Raw genomic sequence first — 18,979 nt, 5'->3', positions numbered from 1 at the left:
ACAGAGCCCGCTGTCCTGGGGTTGCCTCTTGTGTTGGAAATTACCTGCTGTGAAATGACGTTAAAAACAACCGCTCTTCACTCTTCACTGTTCCTTCCTTCCCTCCTTCCATTTATTTTTAATTGCGGTAAAATATATACAACATAAATTTTACATTTTTAAATTGAAATTGAAAATTTTTAAATTGTGGTAAAATACACGTAACATAAAATCTACCATCTCAGCCATTTTTAAGTGTACAGTTCAGTGGCATTAAGTACATTCACATTATTGTGTATCCATCACTACCATCCATCTCCAGAACTCTTTCCATCTCGCAAAACTGAGACTGTGTACCCACATTAAACAACTTCCCATTCCCTCCTCCCTCCAGTCCCTGGCAACTACCACTCTACTTCCCGTGTCTATGAGTTTGACTATCTAGATACTTCATATAAGTGAAATCAAGCCGTATTTGTCCTTTTGTGTCTCACTCAAAAGCATAGCGTAATGTCCTCAAGGTTCACATGTTGTAGCCTGTGTCAGAATTTCTTTCCTTTTTAGGCTGAATAATATTCCATTGTATTGATAGACTACATTTTGTTTATCTATTGATGTGTCCATGGACATTTGGGTTGTGCCCACATCTTGGCTATTGTGAATTATGCTACTATGAACATGGGTGTACAGATACCTGATCATGTCCTGCTTTCAGTTCTTTTGGGTGTGTACCCAGAAGTGGAGTTACCCTCCTCATTTTTCTTAATTACAAACTAAATGACTCTATGCTGGGAAGAGAAAGTCAGGATGAACGTGCAGTCTGTTGGATGTTTACCACCAGTTTGATAACCCAGCTGGAGCTTTCTCATTTAAATAAAAGAGAAAAAGGGATTTCACCTTCTCACAGATTTGTATAAACTCCCACCCACTGACATACTTTCAAACATACCTCATTTCTGATATAACTGTCCTCTCTCTCTCCCTCTCTCTCGCCAGAAATTACACCCACCACAGATACCATACTCTCATTAGGTACTTTCCTTACTCACATCAGAGCTGTATCATAGACAGTTAGCCCTGAGAAGCAAATACCCCTTCACTGTAGGTATGGACTTTCACACAATCTCTTGTCTTAGATTTATGTAAAAGATCAAGTTCCATTTAAGAGAAAGAACAAAGAAAAGATGGTGACCAAAAATGCCTGAAATGGATGAAATAAAAAATAGATCAGCTGCTCAAGAGGGAATAGGAAACAACTAGCAATTCACAGACTTAGAAAGTCAATAAACACAAGGAAGTGTGCTCATTTGCATGAATAACCAAATAAATGGAAATTTAAAATGAGATCTTATTTTTCACCTCTCAGACTGGCAGATAAAGAGACCGGTATTATGGAAGTTTGATGAGGCTGTAGGGAAACAAACACTGAGGATGGGGATGGAAATAACTGCAACCTTTTTTTTTTTTTTTTTACTTATTTATTTATTTATTTATTTATGGCTGTGTTGGGTCTTCGTTTCTGTGTGAGGGCTTTCTCTTGTTGAGGCAAGTGGGGGCCACTCTTCATCGCGGTGCGCGGGCCTCTCACTATCGCGGCCTGTCTTGTTGCGGAGAACAGGCTCCAGACGCGCAGGCTCAGTAATTGTGGCTCACGGGCCTAGTTGCTCCACGGCATGTGGGATCTTCCCAGACCAGGGCTCGAACCCGTGTCCCCTGCATTGGCAGGCAGATTCTCAACCACTGCGCCACCAGGGAAGCCCACTGCAACCTTTTTGAAGCACAATTTGGCAAAAAAAAACCCTATGGCTCAGCATTTACGCTTTCACGAATTTGTATTTCAGAGGCATTTCACAAATCCATAAGAATACCCATACAAGTCCATAAGAAAACATGCAGCCTCTGTTCTAATAGCAAATAACTGAAAACTTCCACGTGTCCATCCAAAGATAAGTTCAAGTCCTAACAATTAGCACCTGTGAATGTGACCTTATTTGGAAATAGGATCTTTCTGGATATAATTAGTTAAGATGAGGTCATACTGGATTAGGGTGGACCCTAAACCAATGACTGGTGTCCTCATAAGAAGAGGAGAGGACACACACACATACACACAGGGAAGAAGGCCATGTGCCCACGGAGGCAGAGGTTGGAGTGATATAGCCACAAGCCAAGGAATGCCTGGAGCTTCCAGAAGCTGGAGGAGGCAAGGAAGCCTTCTTCCTTGGAGCCTCTGGAGGGATCAGAACTCTGTTGACACCCTGATTTTGGGCATCTGTCCTCCAGAACTGCGGGAGAATACACTTCTGTTATTTTATTTTATTTTTTAAAATAGATTTATTTATTTTTATTTATTTATTTTTGGCTGCATTGGGTCTTCATTGCTGCGCATGGGCTTTCTCTAGTTGCAGAGAGCGGGGGCTACTCTTCATTGTGGTGCGCGGGCTTCTCATTGCGGTGGCTTCTCTTGTTGCGGAGCACAGGCTCTAGGCACGCGGGCTTCAGTAGTTGTGGCACGCAGGCTCAGTAGTTGTGGCTCACGGGCTCTAGAGCACAGGCTCAGTAGTTGTGGCACACAAGCTTAGTTGCTCTGCAGCTTGTGGGATCTTCCCGGACCAGGGCTTGAACCCATGTCCCCTGCATTGGCAGGCGGATTCTTCACCACTGCGCCACCAGGGAAGCCCCATTTCTGTTATTTTAACCTATCCAGTGAGTTATAATTTGTTATGGCAGCCCTAGGAAAGTAATACAGTAGGGGTTGGCTCAATAAATACTGATACATACACATGACTAGGGATGGGTGTGAGACCCTCAATCTATTCCTTATTATGCTTTGGATTTTGAACTATGTGAATATAGTTCCTTTTATAAAAATAAAATTTAAACAATTAATAAAATATCATTCTACTTCTTTCCCTATAACCTAGTTGTTTGGGTTTTACTTATTGCACTTTTAAGTTACAGTAATGGAGGACAATTATATTGAGTTTTTTCATAAAATTTTGACCGGGAAAGATCTAAGAGATTGCCTAGTGTGGTAGGCAGAATAATGGCTCCCAAAGACGTCCACATCCTAATCTCCAGAACCGGTGAATATATTAGGTTATATGGCAAAGAGGAATTAAGATCACAGATGGAATTTAGGTTGCTAATCAGCTGACCTTAAAATAAAGAGGTGGGACTTCCCTGGTGGCGCAGTGGTTGAGAATGTGCCTGCCAATGCAGGGGACACGGGTTCAAGCCCTGGTCCAGGAAGATCCCACATGCCACGGAGCAATTTACCCCGTGCGCCACAACTACAGAGCCTGCGCTCTAGAGCCTGTGAGCCACAACTGCTGAGCCCGTGAGCCACAACTACTGAAGCCCGCATGCCTAGAGCCTTTGCTCCGCAACAAGAGAAGCCATTGCAATGAGAAGCCCGTGCACCGCAACAAAGAGTAGCCCCTGCTCGCCACAACTAGAGAAAGACTGCGCGCAGCAATGAAGACCCAACACAGACAAAAATAAATAAATAAATAAATTTATTTATTTATTTTAAAAAATAAAATAAAAAAATAAATTTATTTATTTATTTTAAAAAATAAAATAAAAAAATAAAGAGATAATTCTGGCTGAGCTGGATCAATGTAATCACAAGGGTGAGCTCAATGTAACCACAAGGATCCTTACAAGTGCGAGAAGGAGGCAGAAAAGTTGGCGTCAGAGTGATGTAATGTGAGAAAGACTCAAATGGCCATTGCTGACTCTGGCCTTGAAGATGGAGGGAGTGGCCATAAGCCAAGGAATGCAGGCAGCCTCTAGATACTGGAAAAGGCAAAGAAATGGATTCACCCCAAGAGACTCCAGAAGGGAACACGGATCTGCTAATACCATGGTTTTAGCCCAGTGAGACCCCCATCTGACTTCTGATCTCCAGAAACGCAAGAGAATAAATCTGTGTTGTTTTAAAACACTAAGTCTGTGGTAATGTGTTATAGCAGTAACAGGAAACTCATACATCTTGTCAACCCCTCGTTTTGTAGAAGAAACTGAGATACAAGAACGCCAGAGAAAAGAATCAATACTCTACCCCAGGTGTCCTGGTTAATAAGGGTGTTTTCACTATGAAATGTGTACACGAATAATTAGAGGATAAACTACCTTTCACCTCGTACACATTTTGTCAAAATCAAACTTTCCTGGAACATTTTAAAAATGATTTGCTCTTTGAAAAATTCAGCACATTAACATTTCTGGAACATTTCTCATCTTAAAAGCAAAAATAAACAGTAGGGACATTCCACACTCACTCTCAAACCAACTTATTAAGAACCACATTTTTAGGACTTGCCTATGGTTCGCCATAGTTTACCATCCTGATTGTAATTCCTCTGCTATTCCCAAAAAAACTCATTTTCCTGGTAAAATAACTGGCTCTCAACAAAACCAAACTGAACAACTTTTCCACCCAGCCGAACTGGTTTGACTTGCCTTCCTGGTAAGATTGGACTAAATTTCTCACTTCAAACCAATGCAGAGTTTTTATTCCAATGCAAATGAAGAGCTTTATGAGAAGAAAAACATACCATGCTGGTTCACACACAACGAATTGCATATGTAACAGGATTGCTATAAATTTAAATAACTGTTCATTGTCAAGAGTAATAAAAAGGTCACTTCTAGAATTAATGTGATTCTGAACCCTGTTATATAAGGCTTTAAAAGGTTAACTCAAAGCACGTTTGTAAGAAAACTGGTAAGGGCAAAAACAGTCTTGATCAAGTGGCATAGGAAAGAAAATTATTGTTATTTTGAGTAACAGAAAACCAGACATACCGTAGAGACCTTAGGTATTTAGTGTGTGTTTTGTTTGAATCAAGACACATGGGAGTCTTACAATGTTTAGTTACTTTAATCATGCTTAACATGTGAAATTAGAATAACCAAGTAAGAACAATGATGTCATTTTAGACTCTAAAACAAATTTCATGGTGTGGGTCAAAGACTGCCGGCCTGGAATCCACCCTGGTTCGTGTTGGGGTTTTGCCATTTCTAGGCTGCGATCACCTCCCCAAAGTCTTAATTCTCAGTTTGTAAAATGGGGATATGCCTGGCCGCCTAACAGGTGCTTGTGAGCACGAAGTGGAATAGGAAGTGTGAAAGCAATTCACGGACTTGACTCGGTGCCAAGGACAGTCTTGTGTAGGAGGGAGGAGCTCGGAGTCGACAGGAGGTGATAAGGCCTTGGGCACAGATACCCCTACAGTGTAAAACACCGGCCCTCTCTGGCAAAGAAAAAGTAGAGACCTATGACAATATAAGCAGTTTCTAGTTCAAGTTCATAATTCAGTCAGTTCTTTGCACTGGAAATTGCCCTGCTGCTGGTACTGGCCTGACCTTGCCAGTGACAAACGGGCACCTTAATCTACTGCCCTGAACTTTCTGTGGTTTCCTCCTCAGGATGATTTTCTCTCCTTACTTTGTGTACCAGTTAGGATGCTTTAACAGGCAAGTGAAGAAAACCCTTCTCAAAATGGCTTAACCAATCAAGGGGTGCGTTATCTTGCAGAAGAGATCCAGAGAGAGGATGGTTCCAGTTAGTTAACTAATGGGCTGGAAAATGCTATCTTTCAGCTTGACCATCCTCAGCTTGTTTTTACTCACATCATGTTTGCAGGATGGTTGCCCTAGGACATCCAGGAGAAAAAGCCAGACCAATTCTTTTTGTAAATCTTTTTTAAAGAAAGAGAACATTTCCCAGAAGCCTCCAAATGACTGCCCCCAACGTCTCACTGACCTGAATTGAGTGGGTGTCAGGCTTACCCTTCTACTCCTCACTGACATGCAGAATGGGGTGACCCTGGCTGGTTTAGACAACAGCATTTTCTCCAGTCACACAGGTGAGGTTAGACACTGGAACAAAATCAGGGTTCTGCCAGTGTGGAAGAAAGGGAACAGGGCAGTTGGGCAGGCACTCAACAGTGCCTGCTGGAATTGGAAAATAATCTTTATAGTTCACTTCAACTCTGTCTACGGTAATGGCATAGAAGTTGAAAGGGAAGGTCCATTATTACCTTTCTTATCTTAGATATTGAAAAGACATCACAAACTGTGTCCAAAATGAATCTACTGATCTTTTCCAAAGAAAACCTGCTCCATCTACAATCTTCCCAACCATCCTAATTAATAACAACCTCATTCATTGAGTCAAAACCCTGGAATCAGCCTGGACTCCTCTCCTCTTGCACCCAATATTCTAACCATCAGCAAATCCTATTTGTGTTGCCTTCAAATTACATCCAACTTGGGACTTCCCTGGCGGTCCAGTGGTTAAGACTCCATGCTTCCACTGCAGGGGGTGCGGATTCAATCCCTGATTGAGGAACTAAGATCCCACACGCTGCGTGGCGTGGACAAAAAAAAAAAAAAAAAAAATCCAACTTGGGGCCCAGGAAACAAAGTGTGGCAGGGAGTTGGGGGAGAGGCTCTGCATAAAACCCAGCCATGCTCTGGTACCAGAGACGAGGGAGCATCTGGAGGAGCACCCTTGGCCTAGAACGGGGTCCCCATGATGGGAAGCTGCAGGAGTGACACTTCTCCAGGTGGCTCTGTGGACTACGGATGGGAACAAGAAGCCAGAGCAGAAGAGGAAGGACAAGGCCATATGGGGGCTGCAGCTGACATTCTGGTTTGTGGGCACTTGGGAGCTGCTACTTTGGGCATGCCCAGAAATAACTAAGGACACCGGGGGATGAAGAAAAGGGCTAATTTCCAATAGAGCTGGTGAGGCTTGTGCCAGGAGGAAATGCAAACTGCCTTTATTTTGTGCCTACAGGCTAGTCAGGTGCTTTGGTGCTCTAGGCGGTTAACTCCAAATGTATATACAGGAAGTCCCCTACATACGAACGAGTTCTCTTCCGAGAGCACGTTTCTAAGTCCAGTTTGTTCGTTAAGTCCAACAAACCTAGGTTGTTAGCCTAGGTACCCAACTAACACAATTGGCTATATAGTACTGTACTGTAATAGGTTTATAATACTTTTCACAGAAATAATACATTAAAAAAACACACACACACAAAAAGAAAACATTTTTAACCTTACAGTACAGTACCTTGAAAAGTACAGTAGTGCAGTACAACAGCTGGCATCCAGGGGCTGGCATCGAGTGAACAGGCAAGAAGAGCTACTGACTGGAGGAGGGCGAGGAGGTGGGAGATGGTAGAGCTGAAGGATCCTCAGCAATAGGAGACGGAGGGCGAGCTGCAATTTTACTCACATCTGACGTTGATGGAACGCACGTTCGCCTCTTTGAAAGTTCGCAACTTGGTTCGTACGTAGAGAACTTACTGTAATGGGGATAATGTTTTGAAAATATTAAACCACTGTGTTTTGTCTCCCTCTTAAGTCACATTCCCTGGCAGTCTTCCGTCTCCAAGTTTGAGCCACCAATCTCTTTGTCCCAGGAAAGGAGAGCTTGTTTACTCCTAGAACAAGGAAGTAATTGCTTTGAGTTCCAAAGATGATTTTCTTGAGGCTGTAGCATGGGGTAAACAGGCATCCTGGTCTGCCTACGGCAGTTGCGACTACTCTTGTGGTCCTGGCATTATTATTATTATTAATCCATTTAAGCATCAAAGGTATCCCTGTCTGGACAATAAATTATAGTCATCCCCACCTTAGAAGATAATAGTTTGAAAATCTTTTGTTGAGAGGAAAGGATTTCCTAAGTCCCTTTAGCATCCATCAACAAATCAAGTATCAAGTTTTGCGAAAAGATGATAGGATTTTACTTGAGATCAGGGGTAGCAAGAAATCAGGGTGGAAGGTAGACCAGCGGTTCTTAAAGTGTGGTTAGCACCAGCAGCAGCAGCATCTCCTGGGAACGTGTTAGAAATGCACATTCTCAGGCCCCATCTCAGACCTGCTGAATCAGAAACTCTGGGGATGGGGTTGAGTCATCTGTACTTTAATAAGCCCTCCAAGGGGTTCTGATGCAGCAAAAGTTTGAGATCCTCTGAGGTGAAGAAAGTAAAACACTTTTCCTTCAACATTATGGGAAGGGAGGGAAAAGGAGAGAGCTGTAGAGGAAGCAAGTGGTGTGAGCCACTTGGGTCCTCACTTCCTCTCTCCCTGTGAGTGCTGAGGGCTGAGGTAGAAACACCCAGATGAAATGGAAGATCTTGAGAACTTTAGGAATGCCAGTGGCATTCATACAACAGTGGGTGGAGGAGGAACAAAGTTTTAGGAGAGGGTCCATGTGGACACATTTCAACATGGCGCCAGGGCAGGGCAGTGGGGTGTAGAGGCAGCTGTCAGGATAGAAAAGTTGCAGCAGTAAAACGTGGCCTGTGCCTAGCACCTAGAGCCCCTGACGTTCCTGTGGGCCCCCTTGTTGGGATATGAAAAGGCCGAGTTGACTGGGGACCAGCAGAAGACTGGGGGCAATGCAAAAGAAGTGGGGATTTGGTGACAAGATGGCAGTGGTCGGAACCACAGATGATAGTGGTAGGACGAGCCACGCCACAGCTGTCACCGGTCCAGAAGCAGAATGGAACAGCTGCTGTGCAGCAGAAACCAACGGGGATCCTGATGACAACACACGGATAGGCAGTGCCCTCTTCTATTGCTGCCTGACTTCTGCCAACTAGATGCCCAGAGTCCATCCTGGGGTGCAACAGCAGGAAAGGGAGGAAACTCGGCATTTACACATGAGAGAGAAAACTGTCCACGTCCACTATCTGAGGAGGGCAGTCTGGAGAAGAACAGAGGGGCTTGGTAAAATCAACAACCTCCTGTGGAAAGTGTCTAGCATTCATGATAAAATAATTGAGCAATTTTCTTGTAGACTTTGATGAGATTAAGAGCTCCTGTGGGCTGTTAGATTTACGGACACTGTCTTGTTATGAATCACCCAAATTGCTGACCATCAGGCTGGTGCTGAACAGATAGTGTTTCACCCGACAGGCCTGTCTTGAAGCTAATGTTAACAAAATTATCTAGTAACCTTTACTTCTACCAAAAGTTTCTACCAAAAGGAAATATCTGAACTGGTTTTATTGGATGCCTTGTTCCCCTGCAGCAAGTTTAAAATAAAATTTTATGTGTGCTCATAATGAATTCATATCTGAGAAAGTTGTTTTCACATCTAAAAGAGATTGATTTAACCTAAAGCAGTGGGTTTCAAAGTGTGATCCTTGGGCCAGCAGCATTAGTATTACCTGAGAACTCATTAAAATTCAAATTCTCCAGCTACACCTCAGGTCTAATGAATCAGAAACATGGGGAGGAAGCAGACTTCTGGCTATGGCCAAGTGAAATGGTTAGCAAATCCTCTCCCCAGAAAGCAACTGTAAAGCTAAAAAATATTGACAAGAACAACATTTAAGTGCTCTGGAAATTGACCAAAGACGTACGACAATCTGAGAAGTGTTTATGCCTGAAAACTGCTGAACTTTGGATAAGAATAGTGGATATCCGAGGCATGCTTGCCTAGTACTGCTTCCACCTCCTCCAGCCCAGTGGGTGTGGAGGTCCTGCCAGGGCTGGCCAGGCCGTGAGGACTGGCAGTTATGGTGCTGTGATTAAAGGGGCCTCAATTGATCGGGTGTAGCGGGTGATGCTCACATCCAGAGGCATTGTTAATGGAAGTGATGACAGCCTTGCCTTTCAAGAAATATTACAGAAAGTCCTTCAGACTGAAGGGAAGTGACATCAGATTGCAATGTGAACACACGGGAAGAAATGAAAAGACTGGAAATGGTAAATATGTGGGTTAATATAAAAGACTCTATAAATATATTTTCCTTATTTCTTCTGATTTCTTTAAAAGACATAAGATTGTGTAAAGCAATAATCATAACACTCTGTTGTTGGGTTTATACTACATATAAATGTAATACATATAACTGTAATAATATAAAGGTGAGGGGAGAGAATGGAGGTATACTGGAGCCAAGTTTCTATATTTTACCAGAATTAAATTAGTATTAATCACAACTGGATTTTGGTAAGTTAAGATGTTGCAATCTATAGAGCAACCACTAATAAAATAAATTTTAGAATAGTAAGAAAATTAACAGAGGAATTTAAATGATATTCTAAAAAAAATTTTTAACACAAAGGAAAGTAGTAAAAGAGGAACAGAGAAACAAAGAAGAGACATATAGGAAACAAACAGCAAAACGGCAAAAGTAAATCCAAACATATTATTAACTACATTAAATTTGAATGGTCTACAATCCAATCAAAGAGAAGGGATATTCATATTGGACAAAAAGGGCAAGAGTCAACTATGTGTTGTCTGCAAGAGAACACCTTAGATTCAGAGACATAAATAGGTTGAAAGTAAAAAGAAGGAAAAAGATATGCCATGAAAACAGCAACCATAAGAGAGTTGGAGTAGCTATATGGATATCAGCTAAAATAGATGTTAAGACAAAGAAATATTACTAGAGACAGAGATGTTCCAAAATGATAAAAGAGTCACTATATCAGGAATGTATAACAATTATAAATATATATGCATCTACTACCAGAACCTCAAAAACATGAAAGAAAATGGAGAAAATTAAATGGAAATGTAGACACAAATAATAAATGTGGAGAGGGTGTGGAGAAAAGGGAACCCTCCTACACTGTTGGTGGGAATGTAAATTGATACAGCCACTATGGAGAATTGGCATGGAAGTTCCTTAAAAACCTAAAAATAGAGTTACCATATGGTCCAGCAATCCCACTCCTGGGCATATATCCAGAGAAAACTCTAATTCGAAAAAGATACATGCACCCCAATGTACATAGCAGTACTATTTACAACAGCCAAGACATGGAAGCAACCTAAATGCCCATTGACAGATGAATGGTAAAGAAGATGTGGTATGTATATATACATAATGGAATACTACTCAGCCATAAAAAATTGAAATAATGCCATTTGCAGCAACATGGATGGACCTAGAGATTATCATACTAAGTGAAGTCAGACAGAGAAAGACAAATATCATATGAATCACTTATATGTGGAATCTAAAAAATGATACAAATGAACTTATTTATAAAACAGAAACAGATTCACAGTCATAGAAAACAAACTTATGGTTTTAGCAAAGGGGAAAGGGCCAGGGTTGGGGGGGCGCAGGGATAAGTTAGGACTTTGGGATTAGCACATACAAACTACTATATATAAAATAGGTAAACAACGAGATCCTACTGTACAGCACGGAGAACTGTATTTAATATCTTGTAATAAACTATAACGGAAAAGAATCTGAATCACTTTGCTGTACACCAGAAACACAACATTGAAAGTCAACTATACTTCAGTCATTAAAAAAAGGAAATGTAGACAATACAATAATAGTAGTTGGAGATTTCAATATCCTACTCTCAATTAGTTATAGAAAAACCAGACAGAAAATCAGCAAAGGTACGGAGGACCTAAAAAACACTATCAACCTATGCAACCTAATGGTATATGTAGAATATTTCACCAAACAACTGCATAACCACATTCATTTCAAGAGCAGGTGGAACATTCTCCAGAATAGATCAAGCGCTAGGCCATAAAATAAATCTCAATATATTTAAAAGGAGTGAAATCATACAGAGTTTATTCTTTTAATTCACCGTGGAATTAAATTAGAAATCAACAACATGGGACTTCCCTGGTGGTCCAGTGGTTAAGACTCTGCCCTTCCAGTGTTTGCACTTCAGGGGGTGTGGGTTAGATCCCTGGTCAGGGAACTAAGATCCCACATGCCGTGTGGCATGGCCAAAAAAAACCAAAACAACAACAACAAAAAACACAACAGAAGGAAATTTGGGATATCCTAATATTTGGAAGTTAAGCACTACACTTTAATGCATGAGTGAAAAAAGAAATCATGAGAGCAATTAGAGAATATTTCAAATTATATTAAAATGAAAATGTGACATATCATGTTATGGGTATAGCTAATGCAATGCTTAGAGGGAAATTTATAGTTTTAAATACCCACACTAGAAAAGAAGAAAGATTTCAAATCAATAAACAATGCTTCCACCTTAAGAAACTAGACAAAAGAAAAGCAAAATAAACCCAAGGCAAGCAGAAGGAAAGACATAATAAAGATTATATTGGAAATCAGTGAAATAGAAAACAGAAGAACAATAAAGAAAATCAATGAAACCAAAAGTTGGTTCTTTGAGGGGAATTCCCTGGAGGTCCAGTGGTTAGGACTCCGCCTGAGTTTGATCCCTGGTCGGGGAACTAAGATCCCACAAGCCGTATGGTGTGGCCAAAAAACAAAAACAGAAACAAAAGTTGGTTCTTTGAAACACGTTAACAGAACTGACGACTGTTTAGTTAGATTGAGCAAGTAAATAAGAGTAACAAAGAAACAGCCAAAATCAGTAATGAAGGCAGGGATACTACTACCAACCCTATAGAAATTTAAAATTTATAAGAAAATATTATGACCAACTCTATATCAACAAATTACACAATTTAGATGAAGTGGACAAATTCTTTAGAAGACATACATTACCAAAACTGAGTCAAGAAGAAATAGAAAATCCAAAATGAATTCTAATAAGAAACTGAATTAGTAACGAACAATCTTCCCACAAAGAAAAGCCTGAGTATGGATGGCTTCTCAACTCATTCAATGACACCAGTATTATCCTGCTATCAAATAAAGACGTCACAAGAAAATAACATTACAGATATTAACAAATCAAATTCACTACACATACAAAGGATTATATACTCCGTTCAAATGGGATTTATTACAGGAATGCATGGTTGATTAAACACCTGAAACTCTATCAATGTAATACACTAGATAAATAGAACAAAGGACAAAAACCACATGATCATCTTAATAGATGCAGAAACATCATTTGACAACAGCTAACATCCTTCATGTAAACAAACTAGGAATAGATGGGAATTTCCTCAACCTGGATAAAGGGCATCTATGAAAAACCTGCAGCAAATATCACACTTAATGGTAAGAGACTGAATTCTTCCCGTAACTATTGAGAACAACCCAAATATCTCAACTCTCACCACTTCTGGTCAACATTGCACTGGAGGTTCCAGCCAGTGTTATAAGGCCAAAAATGGGAATAGACTTGCATAGACATTTCATCAAAGAAGATATATAAATAGCTAATAAGCACATGAAGAGATGCTCAACATCATTAGTCGTTAGGGAAATGCAAAATAGAAGTACAATAAAATACCACTACATACTCACTGGAATGGCCATAATAAAAAAGATAAACAATAGCAAGTGTTGGCAAGGATGTGGAGAAAGTGGAACCTTTCTATTGCTGATGGGAATATAAAATAATGTAACCACTGAAATATCGTTTGGCAGGTTTTAAAAAAATTGAACAAAAGTTAAAAAGCAAACTAAAGAGAAATGAAACTGTATGTCCACACAGATGTGTATACCAATGTTCTTGGCAGCATTACTCATAATATTCAAAACCTGGAAATAATCTTGCATTAGTCTGCTAGAGCTTCTGTAACAAAGTGGCTTAAATAACAGAAATTGAATTGTCTCAGTTCTGGAGACTAGAAGTCTGAGATCAAGGTGTCAGCAAGGTTGGTTCCTTCTGAGGCTGTGAGAGGGAATCTGTCCCATGCCTCTCCCACAGCTTCTTGGGGTTTGCTGGCAATGTTTGGCTTTCCTTGGCTTGTAGAAGCATCACCCTGATCTCTGCCTTCATCTTCACATAGTGTTCTCCTTGTCTGCCTATCTGTGTCCAAATTTCCTTTTTATAAGGATACTAATCATATTGCATAAGGGGTCTACCCTACTCCAGTATGATCTCATATTAACTAATTTCATTTCCAAAATCCTGTTTCCAAACAAGGTCACATATCGAGGTGGTTAGGACTTCAACATATGAATTTTGGAGGGGACACAATTCAACAACACAAATGTCCACCAACCTGTGACTGGAAAAACAATTTATGGTATATTCGGCAATGGAATACTCTTTTAGACATACGGAACAAACTACCAAAATATGCTACAACATAGATTAAGCTCTAAAACATTATGCTAAGAAGCCAGATGCAAAATCATACACTACATACTGTATGATTCCATTTATAAGAAATGTCCAGATAAAGCAAACTTATAGAGAAAAAAGCAGATCAGTGGTTGACTAGGGCTTGGAGTGGGAGAATGGCTTAAGCAAAAACCAGATGAGGAAATCTCCTATGCTGATGGAAATGTTCTAAAACTGCATTTTGGTAATGGTTGCCAATTACATAAATTTACTAAAAATATCGCTGAAGTGTATACTTACGATGGGTGAATTTTTTTTTTTTTAAACAGTGGTTTTTTGTTTGTTTGTTTGTTTTAAATTTATTTATTTATTTTTGGCTGTTTTGGGTCTTCGTTTCTGTGCGAGGGCTTTCTCTAGTTGTGGCAAGCGGGGCCACTCTTCATCGTGGTGCACGGGCCTCTCACTATCGCGGCCTCTCTTGTTGCGGAGCACGGGCTCCAGACGCGCAGGCTCAGTAGTTGTGGCTCACGGGCCTAAGTTGCTCCGCGGCATGTGGGATCTTCCCAGACCAGGGCTCGAACCCGTGTCCCCTGCATTGGCAGGCAGATTCTCAACCACTGCGCCACCAGGGAAGCCCTGGGTGAATTTTGTATAGTACATAAACTATATATTAATAAAGTGCTTTTTTTCTTTTTAAAGAAAAAACTTCTGGGGTTGGGGACCAGCAATCTGAGTTTTAACAAGCCTTCCAGCTGATTCTAAGGTATATTAACGTTTGAGAATCACTGCTCTAAAGAGACTGTTTAAACCAGACGAACTTGAGAAAATGTCATTGACGCCTAAGTCTCACCAGTTTCCTACCCAGAGTGGTAGAGAATTGTGAAGACAATTATATCCCCTAAAGCGAATGAGTAACTACATTTTCCTTACAAATCTGAATAGCATGTGTGTTGAGTTTGATACAGAGCCTACACTTAGGGGTGACCCTGGGGTTCACATCTGTGTCCAAAAGGACACTTCCAGCTCAGCACCCTGAGGTTCCTCAGGCACCCAGATGCACCCTGACCTTACCCATGAACACAATCAAGCTGCTTCCTGCTAAAACTCCTTTTGTGGCTTCTCATCTCTTGTCAGTTAGAAATTGTTTCGACCTCATGTTACAGAAACCTGGTTATGCTTGTTTAATCAAATGCAAGTTTATTTTCTTCATGGGATGGAAAGTGCCAAGGTAAGCAGCCCATTTCCAGTGAAAACCATTGTTGGTTTCTTATGTATCTTACAGAAATGTAATATGCATTTACTGTTTAAATATATGCAATTTGAAGATGTGAATATAATTGGGCCCAAGCACACTGTTTTCAAAAATCTCCCAGGTGGTTCTGAGGTGCAGCCAGTGTGGACAAGCACTGTACCTAACCCAGGTGCCTCTGATTTACAGTTGAGTTCTAGAGAGAATTACCCAAGATGATACAGTGGGCCAGAGTGGGCCTGAGCCCAGGCTGCAACTGCTAAACAGAGAGCGTATGACAGGTTATAGCCAAGATTATTAAATATACCGCTAACTCTCAATTATAGTTTGCAAATTTCTAATCCCAGGCTGTTCACTCCTGTTTACTAACAATATAAACTAATTTTTATACTTTTCCCTCTCCAACTTCCAAAAATGCCTCAGATACTTCGTGATTCTGGGATATAATCTTCTCACACTGTTTACTGGTAATAGCTTCCAGTTTTTGGAATTTACTAACATTAAATATATGCAGGTAGGACTAGCTAATACTGCCTTTAACTGTTCTTAATTTGCTTCCTAGTTATTTTGTTTTTATTTTTTGGCTGCACCGCGCAGCACGTGGGATCTTAGTTCCCTTACCAGGCATTGAACCTGCACCCCCTGCATTGGAAGCGTGGAATCAACCACTGGACCACCAGGGAAGTCCCTGCTTCCTGGTTATTAGCGCATTTATTTCTTAGCATTTAAAAAAGCCTCTCTTGGGACTTCCCTGGTGGCGCAGTGGTTAAGAATCCGCCTGCCAATGCAGGGGACATGGGTTCGATCCCTGGTCTGGGAAGATCCCACATGCCGCGGAGCACCTAAGCCCGTGCGCCACAACTACTGGGCTTGCGCTCTAGAGCCCGTGCACCACAACTACTGATCCCGCGTGCTGCTACTGAAGCCTGCGCGTCTAGAGTCTGTGCTCTGCAACAAGGAAGCCACCGCAGTGAGAAGCCGCGCACCGCAACGAAGAGTAGCCCCCGCTCACTGCAACTAGAGAAAGCCCACGCGCAGCAACGAAGACCCAACGCAGCCAAAAATAAAAATAAAAAATAAATAATAAATAAATAAATAAATAAATAAATAAATATTTTAAAAAGCTTCTCTCTTTGTACTTTGCTTCTTTTGTATTTTCCCTAGTTCTGACATTTTCCTACAATTCATATAAAAACGTATTTTTCATCAGCAAAGGTCTTGGTGATAATCCCTTTGTGATGTGTGATGTGAAGGAAATTAAAAAACTACGTATTTACTGAGCATGAGGAAGGTGTAAAGGGGGAATCACCTTGGGATTACAGAAGAAAAAAATGATTTGGGGAAAGAGAGAGATGAGATAAAGGAGAAAGGGGAAGAGTGAGTCCTAAGAAAGGAAGGAGAGGAAGAGGAAAAGGATGGAAACGCCAGACCGAACTTCTGGTCTACCTTCTTGCTTACCTCTTAACCACAGAGGTCCCCACACACTGATTTTCACCCCCAGGAATGCCAGAATGACACACGGTAAGCTGCTTAGTCATCTGCACAGTCTGTCTTAGGAGCAAACAAATACTGTTCAAGATCACATATTTACATTCCTTAACCTTGTTCTAGAAGGAGGGGTAAGATTCTGGGTGGAAGCACTTTCTTGGCTCCACACTCCCCCAGGGGAAATGTGGCCTGAGGAGGAACAGGACAGGGCCCTCTAAAGTGTGGGACTCCCTTGCCCAGGTGTGAGGGCGGGAGTAGGAATAAACCCCAGGGGTCCTCTAATCCTGCAGGACACAAGCCCTGGCACTGACCCAGGCTTTGTCTACATATCTCAAAAGAAGAGGGACTCAGGATCCCAGGGCCACTCTGTACATGGGCTGCTTTGTTGGCCAGTGAACTGAAATCTGATTCCAACTTCCTGGAACTTTGAGGCCAAAGAGAAACTTTGGCCTTGGGCAAAGACCCTGTGGCTGGGATTTGCACATTTATGCAACTGCCTAGCACAAGTCAGCTATCTGGGAAATGCTAGTAAGTACAACAAGCAAAATTACAAATATGTATACTTTCAAGAGGATGATTAAAAAAATGTGGATTGTGTATCTCTGACAGAGGATGCCTTTGAGTCCAAGAGTGTAATTAAGTAAATAAGTAACGGACAGCCAAGATGTGGCTGAATCAGCTTCTGCCTTGTTTCACTCCGGCCTTGAACTAGGTGTCAGTGTTTCGTCATCCTTAAAACTAAATCCTCCCTACCGAGCATTAGAGGGAAATGCAGATTGCGTTGGAGTTCACGGGGAGATGGGGAGGATTTCAATCCCACAAAACAAAAACAGAAATCCCCAGCAGCCAGAGCTCTTCTCCCTTAGGTGTGTCCCTTACTGGCCCCTGTCTGGGTCTCCTTGACTCCACGTTTCTTTTCGGGATGCTCTCTCTATCTCCTCTTTTGAGTCAAGTAGGTCCAGCTCTTGCCCTCAACTTGCATACTTCACTGGGCATGAAAAACACCTGCAAGTCAGAGTTTCTCAAAGTGCCAGCATCAGCGCTACCTGGGCACAAGGTAGGAATGTAAATTCCAGGTTTCCACCCCACACTCGCTGAGTCAGAAACGTAGCAACCTGCAGTTCAACGAGTTTTCTGGGTAAGTCCAAAGCATGCTTCCAGGTTAAATTAACCTCACCTCTGAAAACAGTTCACTCATCCTTGTTATTCAGGCAGCCCCGTAGGGAGGGAAGATGAAAGCCCTTTTCTTGATGTTCCCCTCCAGCCCCCTGGTTTATCAAACTGTTCTGCCAACAAAAGTATGTGTGTGTGTTGGCAGGGGGAGGGGAATTCTCATTCTAAGCCAAACTGTGGCAGACAAATGCACATCCATCGTAAACAAATGTTTTGAGAGAACATTAGTAAAAGTTTAATTCGCACTCCCCAAAGGTACCCACCCATAGTCTCTTGTACATCTTTCTAGATTTCTGAGCGCACAAGTAAATATGTTTATACTTTTAAATAAAAACCCACAGAAGTAGTTTGTACTGTTTGCTCATTTCATGTTTTTGAAGTCTTTTCCTTGAAGGATAAGAAATACTCTGAGGTACGGAGGTATCATAAATTATTCACCCCTTCCACCCTTTTCCTTGACATTTGGGGCAGCAGAGTCAGACAAAACACAGAGGTATGGAGAAATCAATCAGTTGACATTCTTTGGTATTTTCACGTTTGTGGCCTTGCCAAAGAGGAAATATTCGAAAAGAATACACAATTCTGATAATCAAGTAACTCTATACGTTCAGGACTACGAAAATTGCAGGGAAGAAAAGGTGGGACCAGGGACTGAGATGCGTCGACTTTACATACCCTCCGAAACCCAAAACACAAGACAATTAAAAAGTAAAAGCTATCAAAAGCACCCAGCTTGACAGTCCCAACTTCTAAAAAAACAAATGCGACAATATTATGACCAAAGTCAGTTATAACTAACTACATTTCCAGACAAAGGGACTTCAGATCTTCAAGGCGTGCCGCGTATACCTCATTTTCCTTATTTTGTGTACTGCAATCCACGGACTACACCCTTTGGAGGAGAAGAGCTGTTTTTCTCCACCGTTCCAGGTTTCTGGGCGTTTTACGGGCGCCGGGCGGAGGGAGCCGGCGGCGCGAAAAGCAAGGCGCCACAAGCGGCCCTTTGGCCCCGCCCCCGGTGGTTCCCGGCCACTCGCGTCCCGTGGGGAGCGGGCTGAGAGCGCGGGCGGCGATTGGTTCCGGGCCAGGATGGGCGGGGCGCGACGGCCC

At 41.7% G+C, this 18,979-nt stretch overlaps 1 long non-coding RNA gene across 2 annotated transcripts in view; it reads right to left on the bottom strand.

Moving 5' to 3' along the window:
• Positions 1-18,850, bottom strand: part of LOC133093164 (uncharacterized) — a 30,522-nt gene extending 11,672 nt beyond the window's left edge. For both annotated transcript variants that reach the window (XR_009701244.1, XR_009701245.1), the window contains exons 1-2: positions 18,719-18,850; positions 7,067-7,301 (exon numbers count right to left, since the gene is read on the bottom strand). This is a non-coding gene — a long non-coding RNA (uncharacterized LOC133093164). The remainder of the gene's footprint in view (positions 1-7,066; positions 7,302-18,718) is intronic.
• Between the last annotated feature and the right edge of the window lie 129 nt (positions 18,851-18,979).

The sequence above is a fragment of the Eubalaena glacialis genome, chromosome 6, assembly GCF_028564815.1.
Source record: "Eubalaena glacialis isolate mEubGla1 chromosome 6, mEubGla1.1.hap2.+ XY, whole genome shotgun sequence".
NCBI lineage: Eukaryota > Metazoa > Chordata > Mammalia > Artiodactyla > Balaenidae > Eubalaena > Eubalaena glacialis.
This window is presented reverse-complemented; position numbering and strand designations above follow the sequence as displayed.